Below are 14,881 nucleotides of genomic sequence, written 5' to 3'. Positions count from 1 at the left end.
AGTTCTAAGAAGTATCTGGAATTCTTTGTTATACCAAGAATCAACTTTATTATTCAGTAAAAAATAATACAAGAAATGCGTGAGTACTTTAGAGTAATAAGTAACAAAAAAACATAATGATAACAAGTAGTATGTTTATTATTAGATATAACGTGTGCCAACAAATTAGGGTTACAAAAGCATGACATAAGTACATATTCGATAATGCATAAGTACCCCTCCCGAACTATCGCTAAAATCTCATTGACACACATTAACTTAATTAGGTCCTATTATCCCTCGAACTAATTTTTTCTTACACTCGTGAACCTTTTGTGCTGATGTGACACCTTCAACCAAATAAATTTATTATGTTTGTACACACGTGTCTGTCACGTGTGTACATTTTAAAAAAGAAATAAAAAATTAAAGGACGCTTTTTTTAAAAAAAAATTAACATAATTTTCTAAAAATAATTAAACATGAAAAGATAAGAAATCAATGAAAGTAAAAAATTAAAAATTTAAAGTGAGGAAGAAATTGATATAATTATTTCAGAAACAAAGTATATTATTTCATTATGAATAATTTCAAAGAAATTCACTATTTTTTTTCTGAAATGAAGAACAAACTCTTAAAAAGACTAATTGATTACTAGCTATTTTATTGAAGTCATCTATTCATGAGTGATTTAGTACTCATTATGACCAAGTAAAATCTCATTAGCAAAGGCCTTGAGATTCATACTTGATGTACCATTTTCCTTCATAGCTTCCTTAGCTAAATCATTCCATTTCTTGACATTTCTTCTCAATTCTTCCCCTTCTTCACCATCCCCCATCACGATCGTCATACATCTATTGAACTCATCTCTTTCTACAACACCACCTTCACTAACATTAACTCTAACACCATTCTTCCAAACATCTTGAATGAGTTTTGCATTACAAACTTGATCATTCCATAGTGGACATGCCACGATAGGTACCTTAGATGCTATGCTCTCTAACGTTGAATTCCATCCACAGTGAGTCAAAAAACAACCAACAGAAGGGTGTTTTAGAACTTCCACTTGCGAGCACCAACTCACTATCTTCCCCTGTTCTTCAAGTTCGTCTTTGCAACTCAACTTGTCCTCCATTTTATCCCCGTCTTGTCCTTCCCTAATCACCCACAAAAATGGCCTCCCACATTTAAGCAATCCATGACCAATCTCCTCCATCAATTGACTTGATATTTCAGAGTAACTTCCAAATGCTATGTAGATAACTGATCCCCTGTCCTTTGAGTTCAACCAATTCATATAATTCTTCGAACTAATCTCAATCATATCAGCTCGAAAAGTATTATCATCAAGAAATGTTGAAGGAATTGAAGGCCCAATTCCCACCATAGTCACATGCTTTAGAATTCTCAAAGCATCAAATTCCAAAGCATCAAAAGTGTTCACAAGAACTCTTGGATTTTCTTCACTACTCAACATTTCAATTTGCCTTTTAATAGACTTAACTGCCCAGTTGGAACTCTCCACGTCATCAAACACAAAGAAGGAAAATCAATTGGACTAAGTGGTGGCAATCCTGGTAACTCTATTATTTTATCCTTAGTATCACAGCTTTGAAATAATCAGAATAGTCTGTGAATCTATAATAGTAAATATCAAGAACTGTGGCAGGTTGGATCCAAAATAATGTAGATGGGATATTAATTTTTTTGGCCACTAAACCAACCCATTCCATGATTATAGTGTAGATGACATGTGAAAAAGGGGTACCATTTTTTGCATTTGATTGGATCAAATTGAAAATGAATTTTGACCCACGGGACTTTACAGAAGAATAGAACATATGAAAATCATCAACTGAACTTAACTGGAATTTGCCATCATAGCCATCAGAGAAAGGAGCAAAGCTTAACCCTTTAACATTTGAGAGTTTTTTTATTTTACTAAAAGTTGATAGGCTCGTTGTTTAAGTGACTCCAATGCCTAAATTGATTAATTGTTTGGAAAAATGAAGACATGGATTAATTTGGCCTTGGCCTGGGAATAGTGCTATAAGAACATGAGACTTTTCATTATTCAAATTTTTCATGTTTTGAGTGGTGAGAAGAGAAGTATCCATGAAGGAGAATGAGGATTTTGGGCAGGAGAATTTTATTAATGAATAAGGCGTTTTTGAACTGGCTTGGCTACAACTGATTAAGGTCACACATATTTATACTAGTAAATAGATTGTTCTAGATATAACAAAAATCTAGAAAATTTACTATATTTCTTTAAATATCTACCTTAACTATTAAGTTTTGAGATTTATATAAATATTTATTAGATCAAAAAATATCAAAAGATATTTTACTCAAACTTTCTAGAAGCTCCAAGAAGTATCTGGATTTATTGTTATTCCAAAAATAAACTTTATTATTCAGCAATAAATAAAACAAGAAATGCATGAATACTTTATAGTAAGTAACAAAACAAATATAATGATAGAAAGTAGTATGTTTTATTACCAGATATAACGTGTGCTGACAATTTAGAGATACAAAAACATGATTTTTTTATTTTTCCATAAACCGTCATTATTATTCAGTAAAAAACGCAATAAATGCATGAGTACTTTAGTCTAATAAAAAACATAATGATAGCAAGTAGTATGTTTTATTATCAAATATAATGTGTGCTAACAAATTAGAGATACAAAAACACGACATGTTTGTTGTTTCGAGAATCATCATAATTATTCAGTAAAAAATACAAGAAATGCATTAGTACTTAAGTCTAAAAAACGAAATAAAAAACATAATGCTAGCAACTAGAATGTTTTATTAATCATTTTTATCATTCAGTAAAAAAATGACGCAAGAAATGCATGAGTATATAGTACTTTACACTAAGAAACAAAACATAATAATAGTAAGTAATATGTTTTATTATCAGATATGTCGTGTGCTAACAAATTAAAGATCCAAAAGCATGACAGATATACATATTTGATTGTAAATTATTATTTTTAAAAAATAATCAGAAACATGATAATGTAATTTAAAATTAGAATATAAAGAAGTAAGCACATGAAGAATAAAATTCAACATATAATACATATATATTATCTATCTACACTATAGTTTTCTATAGGGTGAGAGTACTCAAGAATAGTATTTTTGTCAGCTCTGATGTTGAAATATGTGATTGTATATCTCATCTAAAAACTTTAACTATTAAAGAAGACCCACCTTTATTTACTTAATTATAAATTTTGATACTGCTTAGTTTGAGAAAACAAAAGATATAGAAATCGATTAAATACATTCAATTTTTTGTTGTATCAGTTTCATTTGGCGAAATAGACATGAATGTCCTTATAGTTGGATTGACCTTTTCACCAACCTTAATGAATAACAAGAACAAAATCCTGTATAAAAAAAAAAAACATCCCTAGTAAAATGACAAGGTATATTCCCTTTGAATAACCAATCTTATTTGTCTTGTATAGCTTAAAATATATTTTCCACCGATCATAATAATTTGAATTTCACCTTCATGCTCATTACAAATTTTTATTCCTTCAAACTCATTCTAAAACATCCGCATAATTATGAAATGCAATGTAGTGTAGTTAAAGGGTACTTTTAGAATGATTTTGACCAATTATTAGGCACAATATTCATGTTCTTCATGCATCTAACCACCGTGTCTCTCAACACAAAATCTTAAAACTTAACATTACATTTCATCATGACCTATTGTTTTCTTTTCTTTTGTACTATTCTATTCTACATACATACGCTCTCTCATGTTCTTCTACTCTTTAATTGTGTGTTTGCTGTTTCAAATTTCAAATTAGCTATAACATCAACATTTATGGATTATTGAAGACAAGATTATTTTTGACTTAATGATTATGATTTATGCATATTGGGTTTTGGTTCAGGTATGAGGTGAAAAAAATAAAAGTCTACAATGTATTAAAGCTAGGTCTTGAAAAAACTTTTTTTTATTTGCATGACTTCCATTGAGTTTCATTTATTAGGGTTTTGAAATTGTGATTTTTCATTTACTTTGCCTCTACTTTCTCTTTATATAATAATGACTTGGTGTTGACGGTTATATGATTTAAAGATATTTTACATCTCCTTTAATTTATTAAAACTTGGCTTAATATATAGGATAATGTTGATTTTTGTGGAATTTTTATTTCTTTTTTCTTAAAGAAAAGATACATATATAGATTAGGAATAAATTAAATACATTCAATTAAGATTTTTTACCGAATTAATTTCATTAGGAGAAATAGACATGAATACTTTATAACATAATTTGCATAATCTTTTCACCAACCTTAATTATAAACAGAAAAAACAAAATTGTGTACATAATTTTCATCCCTAATAAAAGAATATTTAACATTTCCCCATGAAATACCATCTGAAAAAGATAAATATGTATAAGAAATTATTGATGCGATGTAGAGTTTAAATTGTATACATTTAAAATTAAATAGTTTAGCATGACAATAATTTTTTCATATTATCTTTCATATGAGCCTTGTTTTTTTTAATAGTAGCCACAAGCTCAACAATACAGTCACAGCAAAAAAAAAAAAAACTAAAACTAAAAGGGTTGGTCCAATCAGATCAGTCCATACAAAGTGTATTTGACCTAATATTTGATGGAAGGTAGAAAGCCATTTCTGTGTACTAGATTAGGAAACTTGCATAGTTTCCTCTCTGATTATCTAGGTTTTTTCCACCTCTAGGTTTTCCTATATGGCGAAATGGGTATCTTGTTTGCCTCATTCCTCGTGTTTGACCTCTAAGCGGTTTTCATTTGGAGATAATTCTAGAACTTCTTTTTTTTCCTTTGTTTTCAATTTTTTCCTATTATCATTTGATAAGTTATTTTTGTCATGTTGATGAAGTTTATTTTTCTAAAATAATAATATGAATTAGCTGAAATTGTTTTTTGAAAAAGTATTTCTCAAACACACTCAGTTTGTCACGACTCGAGACTATCCTCTAGTCGTAACACAGTGCTTAGAACCACAAGTGACCCAAGCTAACCCATGGTCTGGCATAACACTATGATTCATACAATAATAACTAAAGATAACTTATGCAGAAGCTAAACTGAGATAAATCCAACACAACTTAGTAGTCAAAATAAAATTCATTTGAATAAATCGTAAAGTTAAAACTACCGTGTAACTGTCTGAAAGCCTCTACTATTGGGACAACTCTCCAACTAACTCTAACTATCTGAAACTGAAAGATTAACAAAATGAAACAACAATAGCTCTTTTCCTTGAAAGATGAGGACTCACCAAGCTCAGTTGTTGAGATGATACAACAATCGTATTGTTTGCGAGTTGGATACTGAGAGTATGAGTCTATATTATAAGGCAATATAGCGCAAAAGAGTATGTGTGTAGTACTTTGAATATACTGAATATATATGAGATAGACACAATAATCTAACAAGCTTACCATGATAAATCTAAGATGTTGAACTGAACATAAAACTGAAATAAATTAGTTGATGCAATGACCAAGTAATAATTATATGCATGCAACTAATCACCATTATGCTGAGTAAACTAAAATACAAGGTCATCAAATATCTGAGATTGAACTGTGGAAGATACTATTAATCGACATAATCCATCTGAGCTAAACAGATTCCAACCTGAATCCCAGTTGGAAGGGTGCTTTGCATTTTGCCAAGGTAAGAACATTATCTAATGTGCTTCTGCTAAGCTAATGTCCAAAAAGGACTAAGGTGTCAGTCTTGGTGTGACGGGTGACCCTTAAAACCTTCGTTTTCACGTAGTACTGAGACTTAAGGATTGCTACTAAAGGTTTCAGTCTTAACTGACGGGTGAGATTTCATCCATATGTATGCTTGGTGTTAAGTAATACTCCGAACGTAAATATACGGGTAAACCACATAATACTGATAATACTAGATAGCTCAATAATTGAAATCTGAGACTAAAGTATTAAATGTTTTATTTGAAATTATCATATACATGTGGAACTGAAAGATTGAAGGTACTACTTATCATAATAAATTTTGTCATCCTAAATAAAGTATGTAATTTCAACAACACAATTTTAAAGACATAGATTTTCCCTATTCAGAGGGCTTAAGAAAATAACCATATAAAAATATTGAATTTTAGCTACAAACATGTATTTATGGGCTATAGGTCACTTTTCTAATTTTCTAATTGAATTCTTTGCACTATACCTGTTCGTGCGAGATTCGGCCTCGACTCTTAGTCGGGTTTTTATTGCTAATGACCACTTATTCTCTTGTCTTGAGGATAAATTGAGTGTTATCATTGCATTATCAATTTTTATCTTATCTTTTTATACTTCTTTAAAAATAATAGTATTTTTTTTATTTAACTTCTATAATAAAACATAAATTTCGTCTAAAATAGAAAAATGAAAAAATATTGTTTGAGTAAATAAGTTAATGTTGTCCTATAATTTGACAAATGAACAACTTTTCTAAAAAAAAGTTAGTTTGAACAAAATTTATAATGTAATAACCTTATAAACAAATTTTGATGCAAGTAATACAAAAATAATTAACAAAAATAAAGATATATTTCATAACAGTTTCTAAAAATGAAAGGTTAATAGTAGAAAAAACCTCCTGGTAGTATGGAATGTTTGTAAAAAAGGTTAATAGTAGTAGACAATCGAAAAACCTCGTGGTAGGATTGAATGTCTGGCACGAGCGATGGCTACCTAACAATATAACAATGAGAGAACTACTACATGGCTCGCTCCACATAAACGGGTGAGACCTCAAAACTGGAACATTCTTGTCCAAATAAGTCCAGGACGAAAGAGGACCTATATCATTTGAGTTAACTAAAGCGCTAAAAAAAAACCCTACAATGTACCTATATAAACAGAGCAGTAAATGACAAAGCCACTTGAAGGCCTAGCCATAAGGGAGTCCTAACAACAAGCTTTGTATATCATTTTCTAATAAAAAACAATGTTGAAACCCCTCAACCAATAATTGAATTTACATGGATTTGGTCACTAAAAGGCCCAAATAAAATAAAATACTTCATTTGGCGGTGACAGCATAATAGAATCCTCACACCGGACTTTCTAATCAACTTTGGAATAGAAATTAGTAAGCTATGCCATATATGCAACACTCCCGGAACGATCACCCACATATTCCTAGAATGTGAGACAGTTAGGAAAATGTGGCTAGACTTGGGAGTTATATATGCAATAAATCATATTTTATATAATGGAGGGGGCGATTGGCTAGTTAGACTCAAAGAACTAAGTTTTCCCCTCAGAAAAAAACATCATTAAATTGGCTGGAACAGTACCCTTTCTTCATATGGAACATTTGGAGGACAAGAAATGAGAACCACCATAATAATATAAGTACGAAAATAAGCATTACAAAGACCATAACTCACTCCAGAGAATATCTTTCACTAACTGGACGAAAAGAAGCATTACCCCAGAAACCACAAACATAAAATGGAAACCTCCAACAAAATGATTCAAACTAAACACGGACCGTTCATCAATGGGTAACCCGGGGAGAGGAGGAATAGGGGGAGTAATTAGGAATATAAAGGGAGAAGGGGTATTAGGCTATATGAGCAACCTTTATGCTACAAATTCCTTAAAAGCAGAATTGACAGCACTACTACAAGGAATTGAGTTGGCATTGAACAACAACTTGACACCACTAGAAATCAACAACGACTATGAAGATATAGTTTCCCTCCTCGAGAATGACCACACCCAACTTACTCTAATATATTGTCTGGTTGGAGGGTGTTAATCTAGAAGGGGGAGGACCCCAATTCAACATAGGTATCACGAAGAAAACAATGTGGCATATGCTTTAGAAAAGGATGGAACTAATGTAATGCAGGCCAACTATATTTGCTGCTTGGAAGTTCCACCGATGTTTGTCTTGGAAAAGCTAGAGGAAGACATAGCGGGTACTTATTTTGTTAGGCTGACTAAAGCCCATACTAATCTAGACAAATGTATTATTAGTACTACTACTGCTCCAAATCCTTTATGGATAACTATAAAAGTAAATTACTAAAAATATTAGAAAGATTACCTATAAATATTTAGCATGTAATGACTAGAAGACATCGAAGAGCAAGGTGTGCTAGCCAAGCATGCATGTGCTCTTCAAAGTTACAAAACCTACTTTAGTGAAAGCGACCTTCCCACGGATGCTCTTGGCCCTTTGAAAATGAATTTTTTGATGTTAAGCCTAGATAAAAACTTGGAACTTGAAGGTTTTTGGATTGATGTCCCCCTTCATATTTGTATTTATCTTTCGATTAATATGTAACACCCCGAAAATTTCTAAGATAAGACTTGAACCATTCTTCATTTGTGAATAAGATTTTACTGAGGGACTCTTAATTGTTCATAGATGTAAAGTTCAATTATTTAGTGTTGGGAATGATTTTGGATATGAATTAAGGTCACTAGAATCCCTATCACAAAGTTGAGTTGAAAGCTTTCTTTCCAATTGAGTTTCACTATGAGATTTACTTAGGTCAACATCAAATGACCATATCTTTTAACACATAATGAGTTAGGTGGCCCATGACCTACCAAATTTAAGGTATTTGAGTCCTCATTCCAACGCCGCCAAGTTTGCTTCATTTCGAGCTCGAAGTAAAAAGTTATATCCGTTTGAATGAAGCCTTTCTAGTTAAGGCATCTGATTCATTTTAGAAAATGGTATTTTGGTCGTTTCCTTTGTCCCACTAGGCCTAGCACTTCTTTACCCACCCAATTAATGTTCTAATCAGATGCCAAACCATTCTCTGTCTTTCCTAAACACTTAGAAAAATAAGGGAAGAGTTCAAGAGGAAAAAAGAGCTAGGTTTTGAGGGTTCGTCAAGATCCCATCGATTTTCACCAAGAGCATTGTTCCTTCCATTTATGTATGGCTTCTCACAGTGTTGGAATTGTTCTTCCTCACTTTATACATCTAATTCATCCATGAAATCGTTGTATCTAAAAGATTCTTGAGTAGTTCTTGATTATAGTTTCATTCTTTAACAAAGGAGGTTATGAGCTTCTTGGGTTGAGGATCTTTAGTATGAGTTGTTTCGTAAAAGGATTGTATGAAATTCGCTTGTAATTGTGTCGGGTTTGAGAAAAAAGAAGATTTTAGGAGAAATTTCCCAATTCTAACCTAGTTTGAAGCTTGATTTTAACAAAAATAAAAATTCATCGAAGTTGTTGGAAAAGGGCTGGGCGGCGGCCACCAGTACTCTAGGAGTGTTGGGGTGACGCGCTAGCAGTATGCCTAAATCTAGCCTCAGTACTTAGGGGCGTGGCGCGGTGCGCCACCAGTACGACAGGAGTGTTGGGGCAACGCGCCAGCAGTACGCTAGGAGTCGCTGAGCCAATATTTTCTTGTTTCATCCGGCGCATATTCCTTTAATATTTGGGTATGTTTCACTTATTTTCATCATCTCCTAAAGGCTCCATTCTCCCTTGAGAGTTGCTGCATGTTCTAATCACATGACTTAATTTTCATTCAAAACTAAAGTGAGTTTAAGAGAAAAGTTCAAGAACTTTTATTGAGCTATGAGTACTGAGTTTCTATATTGTTATTGAGGTGCTTGAGTTGATTCGTTCATGTTCATATTTCCTCATGAACCCTATAAATTGAGTATTCTTGAGATGAGTAGTATCATTGAGTTCTGAGATCCTGAGTCGTTGAGTTCTGAGTATTGAGCTTTCTATATTGTTATTTAGATCCTTGAGTTGATTCGTTCATGTCTATATTTCAACATGAACCCTATTTTGAGTTATAAATTTTGAGAATCATGTAAAGCCAACGATTGTGTTTTAAACTAAGTTTTGAGGAAGTAAAGATGACTTTGAGAAAGAGTATAAGGAACTAAGTATTTCCCAAATGTTCCATTCTTACATGAAGAAAAAGAGTATTATTTTGAGAAAGGAGAAACTTTGATTTCTAAATGAGTTTATAAGTTTAAAGATATTTTATAGCAGTTACCTTTTTTAAGAGGATAGTTTGAGAAATTATCTCAAACTAGAGAAAGTGTATGTTTTATACATTTGAGAATGAGTATATACATTATTGAGAGTAGTATTGAGCACCGATATGGGTATGAGTTCAGACAGCTGAAAATCCTCATAAACCATGTATGCCAACATGGGTAAAGGATCATATCTTTTGGATTACTCCTTGTTGCTTTCGAGCATGGTTTAGTGGATCAACTTAGTTGTTGTGTTCTATACCCTAGCAAGGTATATTGCAGTTTTGACAACATGGGCTAGACGTTGTATCATCACGTAGCTCATAATGATGGTTGTTGGTTAGAAAATATCCCAAATAGAGTTAAAAGTGTGTTTTTATTATATCACTTAACATGTTGAGTTCAGAAATGAGTAAGCATCTTTGCAAGGTTTTAATGATTTCATTTCCTTACTTCTTTACATTCAGTTAAGTGTATATCTATATATACTGTCGTTCTTTCATTTAGTAAATTATTATTCAACTATATTACACACTTATACATTCAATGTACTGATGTCATTCGACCTGCATCTTTAAAAGATGCAGATATATGTTCTTAGGATCCTCAACAAGATCCCGTTGAGATCACTTCATCTGCGTGCCAGCTTTTGAGTAAGACCTCCTTTCTTTCAGAAGACTCTAGTTTTATGAGTTGTTAGTATTAGTAACATTTTGAGTAGTAGTGGGTTTATTCCCGACACTCGTCTATATATAGTAGAGGCTTCAAAGATAGATAGTTTTGGATTTTTTTTCATTTTTCAGATGTTTAATTTAAACTTATACTTCATACTTAGTATATTTGGTAAAGTTTTGAGATTCAATAAACTGTTTTAAACATTTCTTTCAATTTGATGCTTATGTATGGTTGAGTTAGTCTTTCGCTTATAGTCAGCAAGAATGAGGGTTGTCTTGGGGACCAACAATGATTCTCAAGTGCTGGCCATGTCTAGGGTGTAGACTCAGGTCGTGAAAACCTTGATATCAGAGCACAGAGTTCAAGTGTCCTAGGGTGTCTATGAAGCCATGTCAGTAGAATCTTATTTATGATTGTGAGGGCCCCACTTCTATAAATGAGGGCCTACAGACATTTAAGAAAAGGTTCCCTTCTTCCATACTCTAAATCGTGCAATAAAACTGTGTCATACGGAACTTATTCATAATCGTGTGTTTTCTCAAATCCATTCAATGACCCCTCATACTCAAGGTGGTTGAAATAGAAAAACCTAGATCCTTATCGATGAGTTACTTTCACGTAAAGTCTTTAGAAATTCATGAGACTATAGAGGGGCTTGTGAGAAACCTGTGAGTAAGCTTAAGTGTTTATATTCGAAAGATTGCACTCTTATTCTTATGAATTGTGTGATCGAGCTAGAAGCGACATGTACTCCCATACTCTCTTTTTCAGATTTTATTCAAATGAGACCCTTATGAGAGGAGTGTGTTCTAGAATGCTTGAGTAGTAATTATCACCCGAAAGATAGTATGAGTTATGATGTTATGAGCCTCTAGTAATAGAAGTGCCCAGAGTTAGAAGAATGCATTTAGAGGTATAGAAATCTAAGGTAGAGAGATAGTGATGAAATAATGTATGTTGTTGCAATCATGTGCTCAGTAAGTCATTAATCATGAGTTTTCCTTTGTGTGTAAGCTAAAGAATAATAATTTTGTGTGGATTTCATGATAGGAGATAGAGGAATAGTTATAGGTAAGGATGACTTAGAGTACACTTTAACCAGAAATGAGTTTATGTCAATGTGTTATTGTGTTAGAGAAGACCTATTATAGTTGTTGAATAGAAGAGCAGAGTATTCATGAGGTGATAGATCTAATCTAGGCTTATGATTTTTGGAAGTCAGAGTCCCAGGGTATTTAGAAGGTTATAGAACTAATTGAGGAATGATGAATAGTGAGATGGTAAATAGTACTTAGGTTGTGAAAGAGAATATGTTGATAGGTTGTAACTAGATAGATTATGCGGCAAGGATCGACTTTTTGTGCCGTGATGTTTTAGGATTCTCGTGTGTTGTTGATTATATCTACTAGTTGTAAGTTAGTGTAGTATATGAGAAGTGGTTGCTGCCCATGTCTAGTACTAGACACTAAGCTTGAATTAGAGATAAGTGTCGTGATAAAAAAAAAGGATGGCAACAGAAGGGTGAAGATGTTAGTTATGAGATCGGTATATTTGACATAGAGTAGGTGAGAAATTAAGATGTTAGTTGCAATAAATGTGAGTGGTACAAGTGTGGTATTATGACTCTTATATGAGAGCAATGAACTGAGGCTAAGTCATTAGATTAGCAAGACTATTAAGGGGTGTACCCGAGATCGTATGTAGTCGGACAAGGTTCTAATTGAGTTAATGACTTTCTATATGTGCCTAGATAGGATATTTGATTATCAATGTGGGGTTGACTGATGTAAGAATATTTATTACCCTTAAGAGTTGGTCGAATGGACTATATATAGCCAATGATGAGCCTTTCAAATATAGTTCAAGTTTTCCTCCGGTTAGATTGATATGAACTTAGAAGGACAGTACTAGTGGGCTAAGAAGAAAAAGTCATACTATTAAGAGTTTGATTAAATGACTTTATAGGTAAGTATGGGTAGATATTATAGAAATTCTTCTATAGTAGAAGGAAGAGTTAAAAGAAGCAACTTAGAAAGAAGTCCTAGAAGGAATCTTAGTTTTTGCACATGAAGAATTTTGTAAACATGGGATTAGCATGCCCCGATTATTCTAGTAAGACAAATATTGACTAGTTTAGAGATGATGTAATAGATTCTTATCTTTAAAGTATGACCTTTAGACCTAAGGGGGGAGATGATAAGATGAGAAACCAAGTCAAGTGTTGAGAATCAGATAATGATGTCTTCAAAAAGAGTTAACGTGATATATCGATCCATTCATACTCTAGCGTATTCCTCAAAGTTCAGTCATTAAAACATCTTGTTGTTGTTCCTAATATCAGAATTGTGTCTATGACTTATTCTCATACACTTCAGGTGGATTCACATCTATGCTCAATTCCCAGAATAAGGGGCAAAGACTTTAACCCATTGATCGCAAACTTACTCTAGAAAGTTATGGATATTAGCCTCATGATATGAGCTTATTCATATAAGCACTTGTATCTCATAGTATTCTCAATGGCTAGCAATATAATGTTATGTCATGCATATTCTTATATAAGATATCTTGAATGAATCGTACTTATGATCTTTCGCCCTAGGCTCTTTCAGTGATCTTTTTTAGTTTTGATAGCAATGTTATCGATAGTAGTTGAGTTATGACAGAAAGAGAGGGTTGATGTTTTTTTATTATGGTACTGGTGGTCTTCATATTCCATCTAAAGTTATAATATGGAGGAGGAATATGATGGTGTTTTACTATGAGTAATAGTTAAATGAGAGAAATTAGTCGGTTCCTGGTAGTAATATGTGAAATTTCAATTGGTAGAGATAATGAGAGAATGAGAAATTCTTAGAAGGATTGGTTAGTAGAAGTCCATGGAGTAGTTATAGTCCTGGACTTAAATGTTTTGTTGTTAACACGTGGACAAATGCATGATGCATTAGATGTTTCTTGATATGGGCTCAAAATTGGTTGAAGGCAGCTATAATGAGAAGTATTCTTTGGGATGAGATTCCCTATAGAGGGATGGAACCTGAATCCTGTGATTTAGATTAGAATATCACCTTATGTTAAGTACTTTGTGATTTCTAGTTAGGCTTGAATATAGTAAGAGCATATGGTTAGACTCAGACCTTTGTAAGAGTAGTCATATACCCTTGTTGGGGCTATGAGTTGCAGCCAATGAGGTCTCGTGACAAGAAAAAAGAGCATAGTTTAGAAGTTTTTCTAAACTTCAACACTATCAGTCATATCTATCAAGGCGTGGTATAAATATTCTAACTTCATGCCCAGATATCCTTGCTTCATGTAAGATAACTTCAGATAGAGCATGGCTTTGTTCAAAATAATATCGTTCTTGACTTATGTGCTATAGACAATTCCAAACTCTTGGTAGGAATTAGTTCCGCCAATGTGCCAGGAGTGCTGGGGTGAAGCGCCTAACAGTACGCCAGGAGTCACTGAACAAATGTTTTCTTGTTTCATCCGACACATGTTCCTTTAAGTTGTGGCTATGTTTCCCTTCTTTGCATTAGCTCCTAAAGGCTCCATTCCCTCTTGAGAGTTCCTGCATGTTCTAATCACATGTCTTAATTTTCATTCAAAACTAAGTGAGTTTAAGAGAAAATTTTAAGAGCTTTTATTCTGTTATGAGTACTCAATTTCTATATTGTTATTGAGTTCCTTGAGTTGATTCGTTCATGTCCATATTTCCGCAGGAACCCTATGAATTGAGTATTCTTGAGATGAGTAGTATCGTTGAGTTCTTAGTTCTTGAGTCCTTGAGTTCTGAGTATTTAGTTTTCTATATTGTTGTTCAGATCCTTCAGTTGATTCGTTCATGTCTATATTTCAAAACTCTATTTTGATTTGTAAGTTTTGACAATCTTCTAAAGCCAGCGATTGTGTTTTAAACTGAGTTTTGGAGGAAGTAAAGGGGAGTTTGAGAAAGAGCATAAGGGAACTAAGCATTTCCCAAATGTGTTATTCTTACATAAAGAAAGAGAGTATTATTTTGAAAAATGACAAACTTTGATTTCTAAACGAGTTTATGAGTTCAGAGATATTTCAGAGTAGTTACCTATAACACCCAGTATACTAGAACAGGCAAGATTGCAGTTTTTAGGTGTTGCAGGTGGCACCCACAGACACCATCCAAGGACCGTAGGAGGACCCACGGTTCGTCCTGC

The 14,881-nt window shown here is 33.0% G+C and overlaps 1 pseudogene; it reads right to left on the bottom strand.

Annotated features, from left to right (window-relative positions):
• Window positions 1–670: 670 nt before the first annotated feature.
• Window positions 671–2,072, bottom strand: LOC102581747 (crocetin glucosyltransferase, chloroplastic-like; annotated as a pseudogene).
• Window positions 2,073–14,881: the final 12,809 nt, after the last annotated feature.

This window comes from Solanum tuberosum, unplaced genomic scaffold (genome assembly GCF_000226075.1).
Source record: "Solanum tuberosum cultivar DM 1-3 516 R44 unplaced genomic scaffold, SolTub_3.0 scf00794, whole genome shotgun sequence".
Lineage (NCBI taxonomy): Eukaryota > Viridiplantae > Streptophyta > Magnoliopsida > Solanales > Solanaceae > Solanum > Solanum tuberosum.
Note: the sequence above shows the minus strand (reverse complement) of the source record. Positions and strands in the feature narration are given on the sequence as shown.